Raw genomic sequence first — 16457 nt, forward strand, 5'->3', positions numbered from 1 at the left:
GGCAGACAAGAGTCCAAATAGCTAAAAGGTGCATGGCTTCAGCTTACTACCCTTATTCTGCTTTGACCATTATAGAGCTAAGAGAATAGTGATGAAATATTAGGGCTAGATAAGAAACTGCAGTAAACAGTTCCCGTTTCTCCGCTGAGAACACCCAGGCCTATCACTGTTGAGACAGAGTGACCATTCTAAGCTTGTTAATGGCGGTTACAAGATTGGAACTTTTCTAAGTCTTACGTTCTTCTTTTTCACGACAACCTTTTAGGTACCTTTAGTTCTTGATGCATGATGGCAAGGCACCTATGCAATGTTACTTATAAAAAAAAAACAACAGGGCCAGGCGCAGTGGTATATGAGACACATTAGTATCAATTTGTATAGCTAGTGCCTGGTAATTTTAAATAAGGTTGAGTCATATACAAGCAGTATTAAAGAGGAAAGCACAACAGAGACGCAGACAATTGTCCCCATTCTTTTGGCAAAGCATTTCCTTCCAGCCATAGAACCACTTTGCCTAGTAAGCTGGAGTCTCTCCCTGCCATCCCTGCTCTTCTAAGGGACCGTCTGCAGACAGAGGTAGTTTTGGGCGTTAATTCTGCCACTTTCAGTTTGCTGCTTTTTCACCTGTGTGTGACTCGACTTCCTCAAAGACAAAATGGAGCTAATGTTAGTACCTGCCCCAAAGACTTGTTATGAGAAATGCATAAGCCAACGCCAATATGTTAAGTACTTAGCAAATGTTGAAATGTTGACTCTGACCTTCTCACACTTCAGTACTCTGGCACTGCTGCTGCCCTCCATAAGGTGAAATTTTAGAAGCTAAAATACAAAGAGGCTATGCTATTCGAAAGGCAGGTACTTTTTTATATCGTAAAACTAAAGAAAGAGATGTTTAACTCTCCTAATGTTAGGAACAGACTTGGTATTACAAATGATTCTCTTGCAGAGCGTGTGAGATTTCAGTGGGTTGATGGTGAGGACTGGATCAGGGCTTCTCATTTTCTTCTGCCTTTCTGGAGAGTGTCGCATCTCACAGCCCTGGGCAACACAGCATTAGAGTTGTAATATTGTCGGTCAGTTTCACACATGGGGTGACAACCTCTGTCAATACTATAAGTTATTTTAAATGTATCTTTCTTATTTTATTGTTGTTACTCTATTATTATTATTTATTATTTTACTATTGTTGTTGTTGTTTTCAAGACAGGGTTTCTTCATGTAGCCCTTGCTGTCCTGGAACTCACTTTGTAGACTAGGCTGGCCTCAAACTCTTAGAGATCTGCCCTGTCCTCTCTGCCTTCCAAAAGCTGGAATTAAGGGCAAGCAACATCATGTTGGGCTTTTTATTATTCTTACTAATTTTTAGTTAGTGTATAAAATAATGGTTTCATATACTTACATCACTATATTTGGCTCATATTTACCTCCTCCCCACCACATCATGTACTGTGGCCCAAGAAATATTTCATGCTCTAACTTAGGTGAAATAAATCATCAGTTTTTAAATTTCACGTGGAAAACAAAAAAAGAAATCAAATGGAGTTCGAATTTACCGAATGAAGCAAGTCTATGCAGTGCAGCATTTTCTGCATAATTCGGTTCTGATTGCCAAGTCTTAGTGACTGCTTGGCTGTGCTTGAGGTCTTTAAAAGACTTGTTTCTTACAAACACAACACAAGAACTACTTACTGCTGCTTTATCCAGCTTCTGCCACAGGAAAACATCGACTTTCTCCGCTGTTCCCACCTAACATTTAAAGACTCAGGAATGTGGCACATGCTCCATTCATTTGTAAACTACCCATCAGACCCTTTAAATTAGTTTCCTGTAAAAACGTCAAGAAGAGCTTATTATGACTTTAATAGAAAGGTAAATCAATCATTTGATAAAGTCATCTGTCATACTATCAACTAATAATTGATATACAGCTTGACATTCTGATTTTAATCCTCAGGGAAGAGTTAGAAATAATATAAGCAAAATATGCATATTTAAATTGGCAGTTGACAATAAATGTGGATGTTGCAGCTTGAGAAATGGGCTTCTAGAAAAAATAAAGCAAGGTAGATAGATTGCTATGTGAGAATAATTATGTCGTGTAATTTGCATGCAAATACACTTAAACTAAAGAAATAATTCTAAATTATTCATTGCATAAAGTTGACTTTGTATTGCCATTATTCCTTACATAAAGTATGTATTATAAATCATGCTTTTAATGCAGAAGAGAATAGCTGAGGTGAAAATACATTTTTTCTCCCAGATGTACAAAATGCAATTGAATATTCCACGTTGAGAGAGGTAATTCTCAATTACAGCATATTGGAATTACTGGATAATCCATTATATGTAAGTAGTTTAAGCAAAATGTGCCTCTTTACAACAAATTAACTTTTTCAATGGATGTATTTCTAGCCTTAGTGTAAAGTAATAACTATTTATTTATAAACTATAAAATATATAGCATAGTTATGCCTACAGCACTCAGAAATCACCAGGCTATATATCCACTAAAGAGAAGTAATTACTTTCCAGATATCTTGCCTCCAATCTTTTATTGACCCCCATAATGCAATTGCTATGCTTAATAGATTGATGCAGCTGTTTGTGTAATTCTCCTCACAACATATGAATTTGCAGCGTAAGATCAGTGATAACTCAGGCAGGCACACTCGTTGAAAGCCAAGCCACAGACGCCTGCCTGGCATGGGGAAGTTTCAGTTGCTAGCCCCAAGGATGTAAAAGAGGACTGGAAAAAAAAATGATGAAACGTTTTTATGGTCATTTATGTGTGATTGTTGCTGCCAAGAGGTCTCTATGAGGAAGCGTCATTTTAGAGGGGAGTCACTAAAACTTTACAAATTCTGATAGAGGAGATATTTGTTGAATTTGCATTCACACCTTATCAATGCTATAGAATCCTTATGAATCATCATAGGCAGGAAGTTCTGGGAACAGCAAATGTGATGATAATGCACCAATCATGTCTCCTTCTTTTGGGGTTTGTGCTTTTAAATTTGTGTGCTCTGTATCATGTCACAAGTTTTTTTTTCCTGCCAATATATGTTTTATTTATTTATTTTTCTGAGAAGAGAAAAGTACCAGCATGAAATAAAAGTCTGAGTGCAAACTTCATTAGAAGAGCAAGGAAAATTGGAAAGAAAATTTATTATGTGGATTTAAATTAAACTATAGGAGTTCAGGAAGGGTGACTGTATTCCATACATATTGTAAACTCCAGATGTATTAAAATGACAAGCATTTGAGCATCTATCTGGTGTACATGTCTTCACATATAAGCATATATGTGATTGTAATGTTGTACATACTTTCTGAGCAATTCAGGTGGAGGGGTGAAAATAGACAAGAACCTGCTTAAAAGACATTTTGGAGTAAATATCTGTATTCACTTTACTATATTGATTTGAATCAAAATCAACTAATTTTCTTTAGAAATGAGCTATACCTTTATTTTATTTATGTTTATAATTTTGCTATAGATGCAGAAGATATTCTGATAACAAAATACACTATTCTGATATAAACTGCTTTCATGATAAATTACCAGTAGAAAGCAACTTTCCTACTCTTTTAGTGTTTTTGGGAGAACAAAAGACAAATGATTTAAGCAGAACCTTAAAAAATATATTGGTGCAGTGGTTATATCCAAAACTTTGATACACAACTACTCTAAAATTAGAGTGTGACTCTGGTCTAGAAAACGCTAATCAGTGTTCTCTGCTTAGTATTAGCATCATATGGTAGCATCATTTTTTATTAACACAATACAAATATCCTGTACAGTGCTACCCCTTTCGTTGCTTGAGGCTTTGGAATCAAATGTCACAGCAAATTTTACTTTCACTAATAGATTGAAAATTGTACATTACATCAGTAAGAGTGAACAGGAGCGTGGTATTATGCCAAAGTGGCAAGAGCTGGCAGATACAACAGCACTGAAAACTACATCTTAGTTATCCTTTGTCTCCAAACAATAGCGAAAGGGTAAGAACTGAAGGTGTGTGTTTTATTGCCTTTTAGGAGTAAAGTTCACCTTTCTCCAACTTCTCCATATGCGTTGTCAAAATATCACATTATACAGCTCACCGGAATTGCACTTATTGCTAAATACCCATTAGGCTCCCAAGAGATGCCTCACATTAATTGTTTAGTGAGAGCACCCTTAGGCTATCACCAGGGAAGCACATTAAATGCATAAGACCAGAAGTTGACGACGGAGATCCCCGTAGAACAAGACCCATCTACCAAACTCAAGACATCTCCAGGAAGCATCCGATAAAGCAATATTAAGAACCTTGTTCATTTGGGGCCAGGTAGTTTTTCTTCTTTTTATTTCTAGGGTACAAACACGCATATTTTATGGGAGAACTAAGCAATGCTAGGAAGCGATTAGAAAAGGAATGCTTGTAAATTGTAATTAGGATTAGTTGGTATGGGGTTGGTCCCGAGGACCCAATATAGTTTTCACACAGGCAAAGGATTGTGGAAGTTAGAGATGAAGCAAATTACGTACTTAATAATGTAATAATAAAGCAAAGGGGTGAAGGAGGCGAGTTTTTTGAAGTGAACGAGAAGAATGTGGCTGGTGGAAAGTCTTAGGCTAACGGCCAAATGGGCCGAGAGAGAGAAAAAGTCAAACCACGGAGTGAGTGACAGTGGATTCTGGCAAAATATGTTTTCATGTCTGTCTGCCACATGCTATTGAAAACCTTTCCCTTTCTGAATATAGCACAGATTTTTATCGCTCCTCTGTTTAATTACAATTGCTGCTGAAGCTATTGTACATCTATTATGCACTATTATGTTTGTTTATTTCACATCATTGTGTTTAGAATGCTTCTAAAAAGGAAATGTAAGAAAGCAAACAAAATATGTGCTCAAATGTCTTAAAAGAAGAAAAAAAAAATCCTTTTCGTCTGCATTACTCAGAAAACCCCACTAGAGGGGGCACTAGTAAAACAAGAAAGGGGATTTTTTAACTTGCATTCTTTTCTTCAGGAGGTGAAAACACCTCGCCCTTCTCTCATATCAGGCCATAATAGGCCACCAGTGAAAGCAAAAATGAAGGGACCATTAGGTATTTAACACGCTTACATTAAGTTTCATTTACTTCTTCTTAATATGCCACAGCTAAGCAGCCCCCAAAGCAAAGTGTCTTGGTTAAATATAAATAGAATTTCACGTGAATTTGTATTACAATGGGTGAAAGCCAAACTCAGAGATACTTTACTCACCAGACTTATTTTTAGTGAGTCCCAATTGTTCTGTAGGCACATGAATGATGAAGATCATTCTTACTGGTAAAATTGAATTTACCTGTCTTTGCTTTTAGTTTGCTGTTTCAATTATAGGAGGAAAAGATAATAATAATAATAATAATAATAATAATAATAATAATAATAATAATAATAATAAAGCATCTCTTGTTAATACATCTCTGTGAAGTGCAGAAATTTGCCAAGCATTATAAACTTTAGTAAAAGTATTTTTTTGATGCTGTATGTTATTGCTGTTACTTTTGTATTAAGTCATATTCATGAATGCAGTTTCTGGAGGGAGGGAGGGAGGGAGAGAGAGAGAGAGAGAGAGAGAGAGAGAGAGAGAGAGCGAGCGCTAATGCCTTACAAAGTAGCATGCCAGAGGTGGGTAGCACCTGGTGTGAGGGGGTGACATCCTCAGAATTAAGGGCATATGCCAACAGGAGCCTCACACAGCTGCTAGGAGCCTCACACAGTTGCTTCCTCATTTCTAACACTGATGGAAAGTTTAATTGTCAAAACTTGTAAAATGCCATGTTGCATCAGATTAACTAAAACCACCTGTCCTAAATCCTCACCATAATGATTGGCAGAAGGTGTACTCAATAAGTGTTAGTAAAAATGGTTTTAAAAATAATTCTCACCCATTGGAACTGTTCACTCTAGCACTGAGTATCTGTTCCAGGACGATTTAGGGCAGTCTAACGGCTTCTCTGTAGAACCCTGCTTCTTCCTAACTTGAAGATTCTTTTTTGCCTCAACACTTAACGTTTTTTGTATTTCTTCGGCTTTGTGTTAGTAGATCGTCATTTTTTTTTTTTTAAATAAAGGTCAGATGTGTGCTTTAGAAAATTAAATTTTAATTTCCCTCACTACTTAATTTCTTTGTCACTTGAAAACGGCTCTGAGGAAAATAGCCATCGTACGCTACTTATCAGAGTCATTGGAACATAAAATCGGAGTATGTTCCTAGGAATGACTTAGCACAGACGCCTCACACAAACAGAACCCGGTGCTTAGAAGAGTTGAGGGGCCGTCCGGAGCCACAGCCTGTGGAGGGAGCACAGCCACCGTGGGAAGCCCATTTCTCAGTCTTCCTCTGCTCCAGCTTTTTGAAACTTAAATTGTAAGTTAATCATTTTCTTTTTAAATTTTCAGATGAAAACGAAATCGATTTTTGTGAGAAGAAAGATAGAAGGTGGCAACATGCCTCAGACTTAACAAACACTGGCAAAGCACTTTAGGGTTTATGAACTCCCGCTCTACAAAGTGAAAACGCACAGCTTTAATGTTCCCTTACACTGTAAGAATTTTCTTCCTTATGCTTTTTAACAACTTAGTTCAATCTACCTTCCTAATTCCTGTTCAGGGACAGGCTAGGGCCCTCTATGCATGTCAGTAAGCCAGTATGGGCACACCACAGCTGTTTGGAAAACATCTTTGAGAGTACCTTGCTCAGTAGTATTGAGTTACAGTCTCCCCCCCACCCCCTCCATTTTGCTGTTTTGTGACCTCAGGTTTGTAATGGACATGAAGAGTTGTGATGGCATTTGGTGCCTGGGGCAGTGTCACCAACACGCAGGGATCTCATGACACCACTATCTCTTTGATCCGAAAGAAACTAGGCAAAGAGGAGGGGTAGGAACATCCCTTTGATCTTGAATTCCCTGTGGTCGGCCACTTTTCTCCATCTCTATTTCAGAAACTCCCTACTGACTCTCTTGGGATGAGTTTGGGGGAACTAAAATTTCTGTCCTGTAAGAACTATAATATTCTTGTGGTCAACAGCCTTATTTTTTAGGTTCATGGTAATTAAAACTGACAAGTTCGGAGCCATTCACTCTGTTATTTGTTTATTCAAAAACACGATATATAAAAATATTCTTCCATTTCAAAGATTGTATAACTACTTAGTAGGAGATGTGGAGGCAAAATTTAGCTTCCTTTAGCCAAAGTCCACTGCTTTCTCTCAACCACGAAACTTCCCAGAAAATAGCGATGATGTTTTTGTCAATATTCAACCAATGATTCATGTCTAATTGTTTTAGTAGATTATTTTTCCAAAATTATACTAAAAAGGGTGTTTTTGAGCTATTTCTTAATATCCAGGGGAATTTCCTAACTGATAGCAGCAAAACATACTCAAAAGAATACTATTTGTTTTCATAGGGAGGTTGCTGTGTGATTTGTTTAGGAATAATGGAAATGTTATTCTTATGTTATAAATTCTCCACAAGGGGCTGGGTATATAGCTCAGTCTGTAGAGTGTATGCTTGTCATTAACAAACCCCTGGGTTCAATCACCAGCTTATACAGCTTGTGATGGTGCATACCCACAATCCCAACACTTTACTATGGCTGCATTATTTCAAAAGTACTATGTGTTCAGTGTTTTCAGCTTAATAAAGATGGTTAGCTCTATACAGCTAGAGATAGCAACCAGCACAGGGTACAATTTTGGTGGCACATGTCCTTTGTAACTAGTCTTCACTTTCTTTAAGTTGAGCATTTTTATTATTTCACAATTCCTTAGCTGACTTCAGAGCAGGGCACAGGGAGAAACCTAATTGCCACATGATACATTTGGAGGTATTTGGCTGTCCAATACCAAGTGGTTGGGACTCATGTCATAGGACCCTGAGTAATGGGCTGGAAGGGTGCATTCTGATGGGAAAAAGAAGTAAGAGGTTGAAAATAATAACCCAAGACAGGCAGAATATTGCATTGAGGCCAGCCAGGGGGCATCGTGAATCCAGTAGGCACCAGGGGTTGAAGGAAATATGTGTGTCACAAGGGATCAGGAAGCCGGGAACATAGAAGTGAGGCTTAGCGATTAACGACCGACCAAACAAACCCTGGCCCTCATTTACTTCTTAATTTATGATGTAACTTTAGCACATATGACGTATATTTCTGCTAGCCCGTGGTTCCACCATGTCTCCTTAACACAGAGAAGCTGGCAGTTCCACTAGAAAGTGAGTTTGCTGCAAAGTAAAACACCCGAAAAGTAGGTGATGCTCCAACGCCGCAAGCAGAATCTGCTGCCTGTTTGCACCTTTGCCTCAGCCAGAGTCTCTTTCTGTCCCCTGGCTGTTTTGTTTTTCAGGGAACACCATCCTGATTAAAGAGCACAACTGTGGCAGTGGGGATGGTGATCACTTTCCACCCACACGATTGTCAACAGGTACGCGCACAGCATCTGTAACGCGAGAGCTGACAGGCTAGGCGCCAGCTGTGGCTCACACTTGAAAATAATAATAATATCCACTTAGGGGTATGGAATTATTTATCACTGCTGGTGGAAGTTTTGCCAAAGGCAAAAAAAAAAAAAAAAAAAAAGAAAAAGGGAAGCATCGGATGAATAATGTCCTCAGTTCACAGCCCGTCTCATTCATGCATCGTGAGAGCCGATTAACTCGCTGACCAAGAATAAACAACTCCCGTTGTTACCATGATGACTTCGCTCTTTAAAGACACCGACAATTTTAAGAATCAGAAAAATCGGGGCAGCCGATAGGGGTTTGAATGAGTAAATTTTGCAAGAGAACTCCATGCAAAAGACGTGTGTCCCAGGAGTCTTCCTTTCTTCTTCAACTCCTACTTCCTTTTTGTTTTCCTCTTCTCTTACTTCCTTCTTCCTATAGTTCTGTTGAGGCCGATGGCAAGGTGGAAAATGATGGATAGAGACCCACCGAAGGTGTTTCAATAATCTTACAAATGAGCACGCTCTTGGTCATTGAGAGGCAGGCATGTATATCCCCAACCGTGCACTGGGTATGAGCTTCTGCCCCGACATGGCTGGCCATTCACTCATCTTCTGCAGGGGAAGAGGGAAAAGTAACCTGTGATACAAACCGCACAACCTTTTCAACCTGTGTTGCTGTGTGAGAAGAGTCTGCGCCCTGGCTTCGGATTTCCAAACTGGGTTTCAAGCGCCTTATTGGATCCTCCTCTACCCCCGTGTTTATTTAACATTGCTTACGTTGTGGGTATTTGGCCTGATTTAAATTGTGTGGTTTTGTTTTATAAATATCTACTCCAGAACACACTACATTTCTTGTATCTGGTAATCACTTTAATTCTATTTTTTTTTTTTTTTGGCTCCTTTCTGAGTTTTTCCTGCCTTTCAAAAATCAGTAATTTTATGAGGGTTCTCTGATCTTAATTTTGATTCTGAAAAGCTAGAATTACAGTGTTAGAGACATTAGTGCTAACATACATTCAGCTGTATTTTCTTTTTTCTCCTTTCCTTTATTTCTTTCCGTTTCTCTTTCCTTGTCATTCTTCCTATATTTTGTTCTTTTTCCTTATTTTGTTTTCTTCTATCAGTCTTTTCTTCTTTTTGTATGTTTACTAAAATGTCCCACGTTTAGTATTTGGAACTTCCCAAATGATGAAGGCATATATAGTATCAAGGATGAAGATGTAAAATTAACTAGTAAAAGTCCCAATTTGCCAGGTGGAGTGGTCCATACTGTCTTGTCAGCGCTGGGGAGGTGAATGAACGAGGCAGGACCAGAAGTCAGGCACAGCGTGGACTACTTGAGACTCAATCTCAAAAACATGTTCCATTTGCTGTGTTTTCCCAAAACGGTATAAACATAACATCTTCTAAAATTTAAAGGTAATCTAAAATATGAGACTTCACAGTTAGGAAATCCTAGGCTTAAAACAGAAAACTGGAGGCCATTGAGATGGTTTTGCAGATTAAGTTGCCTGCTTCCAACTCCAAGAACCTGAGTTCATTCTACTCACATGGTGGAAGGAGAGAACTGACTTCTACAAGTTGCCCTCTTTACCTCCACAATGTGCTCCCACACACGTGCACACAAGCCACATATTCACACCTGCATCTGCACACACATAAAATAAATACAAAGGAATTTTTAAAAATAATAAAAATTTGCTATCTTATAAAAAAATCCTCCAGGTGAAATCAAATGAATGAATAACAATGGTATTTTAAAAACATTATTTAATGTATATTTTTGGTATCTTTGTTCTGCATTTTATTGTGTTGGAAAACCCTTAACTGGTACAGGTTTTTACCTTATAGCTAGAATTCCAGTATAATTTGATGAGAATATACAAACTATTCATTTAAGAATATAATATACAATTAAAAACAGAACAAATTACCAAATATTAAATCCTAAAAATGGTGTTTGTAAGAAGTAACTTTAAAAAAAGAAAGTAGTGAGAGCTTTCTAAATGCGTGTAAGATTTAATACTAAGTCCTAAAGTCCAGAAACTTCTGGGAGCCCTAAGGGTTATAAAGTATATTTGGCATCGATAATTGAGGTTTGATGGCAGGTGGTTTAATTTATTTTTGCTATAAATATTCACATAATTTCCTATAGAAGCATAAATGTGTCCCGTGATGATCTAACCTCCACAGGGGGTGTTCTGTAGCATAATGTATATTATACTTTAAATTTTGCACTTATGAAATATAAAATCCCTCTTGCCCCAAGTTTGAGATAAAGGACTGTTTGATTATATTTCTAAAGTGGATTATTACTCTTAGTTTGAACCTAAATTGGAAAAAGAATACATTCATTAAAGGAAATTATGATTTTGGTTAATAAGAAAAAAAATTATGAGAGCTTATTTTCAGGTTAGAGAGACGGCATATAGGGTAGAGCACTTTCCAGGCAAGCCTGAAGTCCTGAGCTCAGTTACCTAGAACTGACATAAAGCCAGGTATAGTACTACAGGTTGCCCTTTGACCTTCTCATGCACACTGTCATACACACTCTCCCACTGCTGTGTGATAAAACTTTTCTTGGGGAGATGTCAGTCACAGATCTCCTCCTCACTCCAGATAGGGATCCCATTATAGACCGTAGTGCAGATACTACCCAAGTCCAACTTGATGAACCAATGAGTTTTATTGGGGTTATTTACAGGTAGGAGTATGAGTGAGGGGGCTGCTTACAGGTGAGGAAATGACATGAAGACAGCTGCATCACCAAAGCCCACCCCAGTATGGATGGCAGCTCACAAAAATTGGGGAACCTGTAAGTATACTGTTCAGCCTGCAGGTAGCTCAACAGGTTGCAGAGTGTCCTTTCCAAGGCAGCTCAGTTGGTTTCTGCTTTTCCCAGCAGCTGGTCTGGGCTCAGAGTCTTCTTTGCAGCTTGCTTTCTTTGGTCAGTTTCGGGGACTTCCTGAAGCTGTATTGAGTTGTTTCCTGTACAAAGAGCTTCCTTGCAGGATAGAATGTTTCAATCTTGGAGGAAACTGTTACATAACACCAATATACACAGGGCATACACGTATCGTGTCATCATCCACAACACAACTCCTGCACCCAAGGTTCTGAGAACACCATAGAAAATGAGGGTGGGGTAGGGAAGAAAGATTGTAAGAGCTAGAGGATCAGGAAGTCTTCTGTGAGAATGTCTCTTTTAGAAATGGCTGTATAAGTAAGACCTGATTTGAACATAACGGTAAGATGGTTATGGGAAAACTCAGGGAGTCCCATTCCTAGACAACGAACTACAGGAAATTAGTGACTCCTGCGAAAGGGAGAAATAACTTCTCCTGGTGATGAGCCTCCTCATTGGCTGTCTAGTAAAAAGCAGTCAGCCCTGAAATCATATACACACAAACAGCAAAAATGGACTCACTATGTTGTATTTATATACTTGTGCATCTCTCTCTTTCTCTCTGGAATAATAGTAATCAAAGAAAAAGAGCCCATCAATATGAGAGGGAGTGGGAGAATATGGGAGGGGTTGGAGGGAGAAAATAGTAGTGATGTGTTTATATTTTAATTCAAAAATATAAAAATAGTAAGTAAAGCAATGACTTATTTCCATGACACACACTGAGTGAAACTGTCTCAAAGTGATAGTATAGTGTAATATCTAGTAAGCATTGCTGGAATTGAGCTGAAAATATGTGCCTACCGTTCATATCTTAGTGAATCAACTTTAATGAAAGAAAAGACACTGCAAAGCATCCTGGGAGGCTTTGATGCCTGGCTTACTGGGAAAATTTTCTTACATATCTGTTTACTTTTGTCCAAAGGTAATGACTGTTATTGAAACCATTTCCTTTTTTATTTAAAGAGTTTCCGCTAAACATGTCTTTAGAAACTCCCTGAAAGGTACAGGCTGCTCTGATCATCCTGGCTTATTTTTTCAGCCACTGGCTAAAGCTATATGAAACCTTTACAGGATTAATCGAGGGTCTCTTCATAAGATGCAATGATGAAAACCTTTGACGACTGCTCATCGGAGTAAGCCAGGGGAGTTTGATCTCTGTGTTCTCTGTCCAGCTTAATACTCCTCTACAGATGCATATCAATACTCAATCCATAGCTCACTTCATGTAACTGAAGACTCTCTGGGAATAAGAGTTTTCATGGTCCTAAAAGCTGCTGTCCTTAACTTTTGGCCACTCTGGGCAAAACACATAGTTACATTTACAAATGTCATTTCATGTGGGAATACAACTTTTCAAAGTAACGTTTTTTTTTTTTATTTAAAAGTACACTGCTGCTCTTCATTAAAGATGTATGTACTATGTTCAAGAATCTGTCTTACATATTTTAATACATTATTGAATTAATATTCATCAATGATTTTAAATATTGTAAATACTTTGAAAACTCTCCAAGCAAATATTAACAAGAATATTAACTTTGCCCAAAGCTCTTGATTAGCATGAAAAGTAAGAGTATGTGAAACACATAGTAAAGACCTAAGCACATATATTGGTATATATAATAAGTATATATATATGCAAGCATAATGGTACATAATTATATATAGCTATGTATATATTTACATTGTATATTTATATATTCATGGTATTTAAGAAATTACTTTCATTGAACTAAATTAAAACTATTTTTATTACTATTTCATTTTCAGTTAACATATTAATGATACCTATTAATGTGGTTGAATATACTATTTGAACACATGAACACAATAGTCACTGATCAAATCCAGCATCCTTTTCTCCACATACTACTTTCCCTCCTTCCTCACCTCTGCTAGCCACGCATCTATATTCAGGTCAAGTTTTGTGACTTCTACATTTGAAAGACAACATAGGTTCCTCTTCTTCTGTGTCTGTTTTATTTCACTCATATAATATTCTCTAATTCTATCCATATGTTGCTTTTATGATGAGCTCACTCTTCTCTAAGGCCAAATAATATTGATGCTGTGACATATATCTCTACATACTGATTACAATTACATTTCTTGATCCTCTTTTTTTTTTTTTTTTTTTTAGTAAATTTATTTATTTGACATCCTGGCCTCAGTTTTCCCTTCCTCCTTTCCTCCCAAACCCTCCCCCAACCTCCTCTCTGGACACCCCCACCCCCATCCACTCCTTCATTCTTTTCTTTCTTTGTTTCTTCTTCTTCTTCTTTTTTTTTTTTTTTTTTTTTTCGAGACAGGGTTTCTCTGTGTAGCTTTGCTCCTTTCCTGGAACTCACTCTGTAACCCAGGCTGGCTTCAAACTCACAAAGATCCACCTGCCTCTGCCTCCCTAGTGCTGGGATTAAAGGCTTGTGCCACCACCGCCCAGCCTGCTCCTCCATTTCTATTCAGAAAAGGGTAGGCCTCCCATGGATATCAACAAAACATGGCATATCAAGACTAAGAACCTCCCATGTATTAAGGCTGGGCAAGGCAACCTAGTATCAGAAGGAGGGTCTCCAAAGCCAGTAAAAGAGTCAGAGACAGCCGTTGCTCCCACAAGAGGACCAAACTACACAACGGTCTGACCTATGCAGGGGGCCTAGGTCAGTCCCATGCAGGATCCCTGGTTGTTGGCTAAGTCTCTGTAAGCCCCTATGAGCCCAGCTTAGTTGATTCTGTGAGTCTTCTTGTGGTGCCCTTGACCCCTCTGGCTCCTACAATCCTTCCTTCCCTCTTCTGCAGTGTTCCCCAAACTCCACCTAATGGTTGGCTGGGGGGTCTGCATCTGTTTCATCAGTTGCTGGATGAAGCCTCTCTGATGACAACTGAGCCAGACACCAATCTGGTCACAGGAGAGGCCAGTTCAGACTGCCTATCTGCTATTGCTAGGAGTCTTAGCTGGGGTCATCCTCTAGAATCCTGGGAGCCTCCCTTGCACCAGGTTTTTACCTGGCCCCTAAATGCCCCCCTCTTTCCGGTAGTCCTTTTCAGTACTCTCTCCCTCTGCCCCCCACCCCAACCTGAAACTCTGGAAATCTCTTCTATTTCCCCTTCCCAAGGAGATCTGGGCATCCCTCCATGAGCCCCCCTTGTTACCTAGTCTCTCTGGAGCCACTTATTTTTAAAATAATACATTTTACTACACTGTGATTTCTTTTATGTGTACTTACACACATGTGTTTGTGCAGGTGTGTGTGTGTGTGTGTGTGTGTGTGTGTGTGTGTGTGTGTGTGTGTGTACTGGCATGGGTGTGGAGGTCAGAGGACAACTTGTAGGAACTAGTTCTCTCCTTCCAGTATGTTCCACCCAGGGATCAAGCTCAGGTCTTTAGACTTGGAAGCAGATGCCTTTTCCTGCTGAATCATCTTACCAGTCCCCATCCATCTCTTTACTCACTTTACTTTTATTTCTAAAATGCCTTTTGAGATGTGTGGTGTAGTCAAGCCTAGGCAATTGTAGACACACAAAAGGAAAAGGAACCAAGCAAGCTAGAGAGCAAGGCCTTTTCAGTGACTCTCACAGGGTACCTAAGGGTTCCTTTTAATGACCAGTCAGATTCACATTCCCTCCCTTCTCCCCACTGCTCCTGGCAGTGTGTCCAGGTCTAGATTTCCCCAGTCATGGCTGTTTAACAGCAGACAGGCTGGCCTCCTGATTCACTCCCCAGGTGTGCTCCTCTCTCCTTGCCTTAAAGCACCACTTCATATACCCACATCTCCCTTCTGCGCCTTATCTCTTGCGTGGGAAGAGCTACCCTTAGCCTTAGCCAAGGACACCTGGGGTTGGTGGGTAAAGGGTCTGAGTCTGAGTGTCATGGTATTAGGACCATCAGGTTGTAAGTAGAAAATGAAACAGAATTCTTTGTACTTCAATAGCAGGAATTTATTCCAAAAGTTGGAAATACTTTTTTCTTCAAGTTATTTTTAGTGTTTGGATCTAAGGGAGAAAGACTTCAGAGAATCAATATGGTGTCTTTCCCACCACAGTTTCTTTCCTTCAATAAAGTGATGTGCTGCTGGGTGCTTGTTACTTTGGAGACCCAGTAAAGTCTCATTCTTTTAACTGTGGCTACAGTTTCCTTTTTCTGAGATAAACAGACATGTTAGGTCTTTTCGAGCAGCTGGGAGATTATGCCATGATGCAAAAAGGGGGGAAAAAGCATGTTTTCAGGTTGGGATTTCTGATCTGTGGTCACTGTGGCAGGAGGCTTTGGGTGGTCCCTATCCTGTTCTAAGCTCAGCTGACTTTTTAGGTCAGTACCCATTCTTTTTATATGGGCATCCTTAGAAGGTTAACTGTGAAGCCATTTTTGTCCTGTTTGATCAGAAAGATGGTAAACTGGGCCATAAAGGCCACTTTGGGAGCAAGACAGAAGAACAAGCCATCAACCTGCTGTTTATCTCAGTTTAGAAGTGTGGACTCACACTGTGGGAAAGGTGGGTCAGTCAGCGTGGGAGGTCTGGATACCTAAGGTATCAGAAGTTGTTCTCTCTGCAGTTAGGGTGGGCTCTATAGAATGTGTATTTCTGTCTCTTTTGAACTTGTATTACCTATATAACTTTGCATGTAAGTACTCCTCCAACTTCAAACTGGCCCTACGTTCAGAGAAGAGCAGCATATAGTGCTTGGCATCAGGAAAGATGCAATTTGAGAAATTCTTTCAACAATTTCTATATTACGTTTTTGCAAAAGGAACTTTAAAAACTCTTAGCGGGAGTTTGGTTTTGAAAGGAAGTCATCAAGTGGAGTCCAGGCAGAGGCTGAACTTCCCCCTAAGCCCTGAGAACAGGTAGAGCCACAAGAATGGGTTTCCTTTCAGCAGGGTGAAATGTTTACTGGTCCTTTTCAAGTACAAAGGACCAGCAGCAGGATGAAGTCTCAAAGCCTGATGCTCAGTGGATGGAGAGGTGAGGTGTTTGCACCAGGCCTCACAGCTTGCCGGAGAGTTAATGGCATCATGGCTCAGGAGGTTTCCGTACTTAAGAGTTTGTGTTTTTGAGTCACTGAAATA

The sequence above is a fragment of the Peromyscus californicus genome, unplaced genomic scaffold, assembly GCF_007827085.1.
Source record: "Peromyscus californicus insignis strain IS unplaced genomic scaffold, ASM782708v3 Scaffold_19__1_contigs__length_69161282, whole genome shotgun sequence".
Lineage (NCBI taxonomy): Eukaryota > Metazoa > Chordata > Mammalia > Rodentia > Cricetidae > Peromyscus > Peromyscus californicus.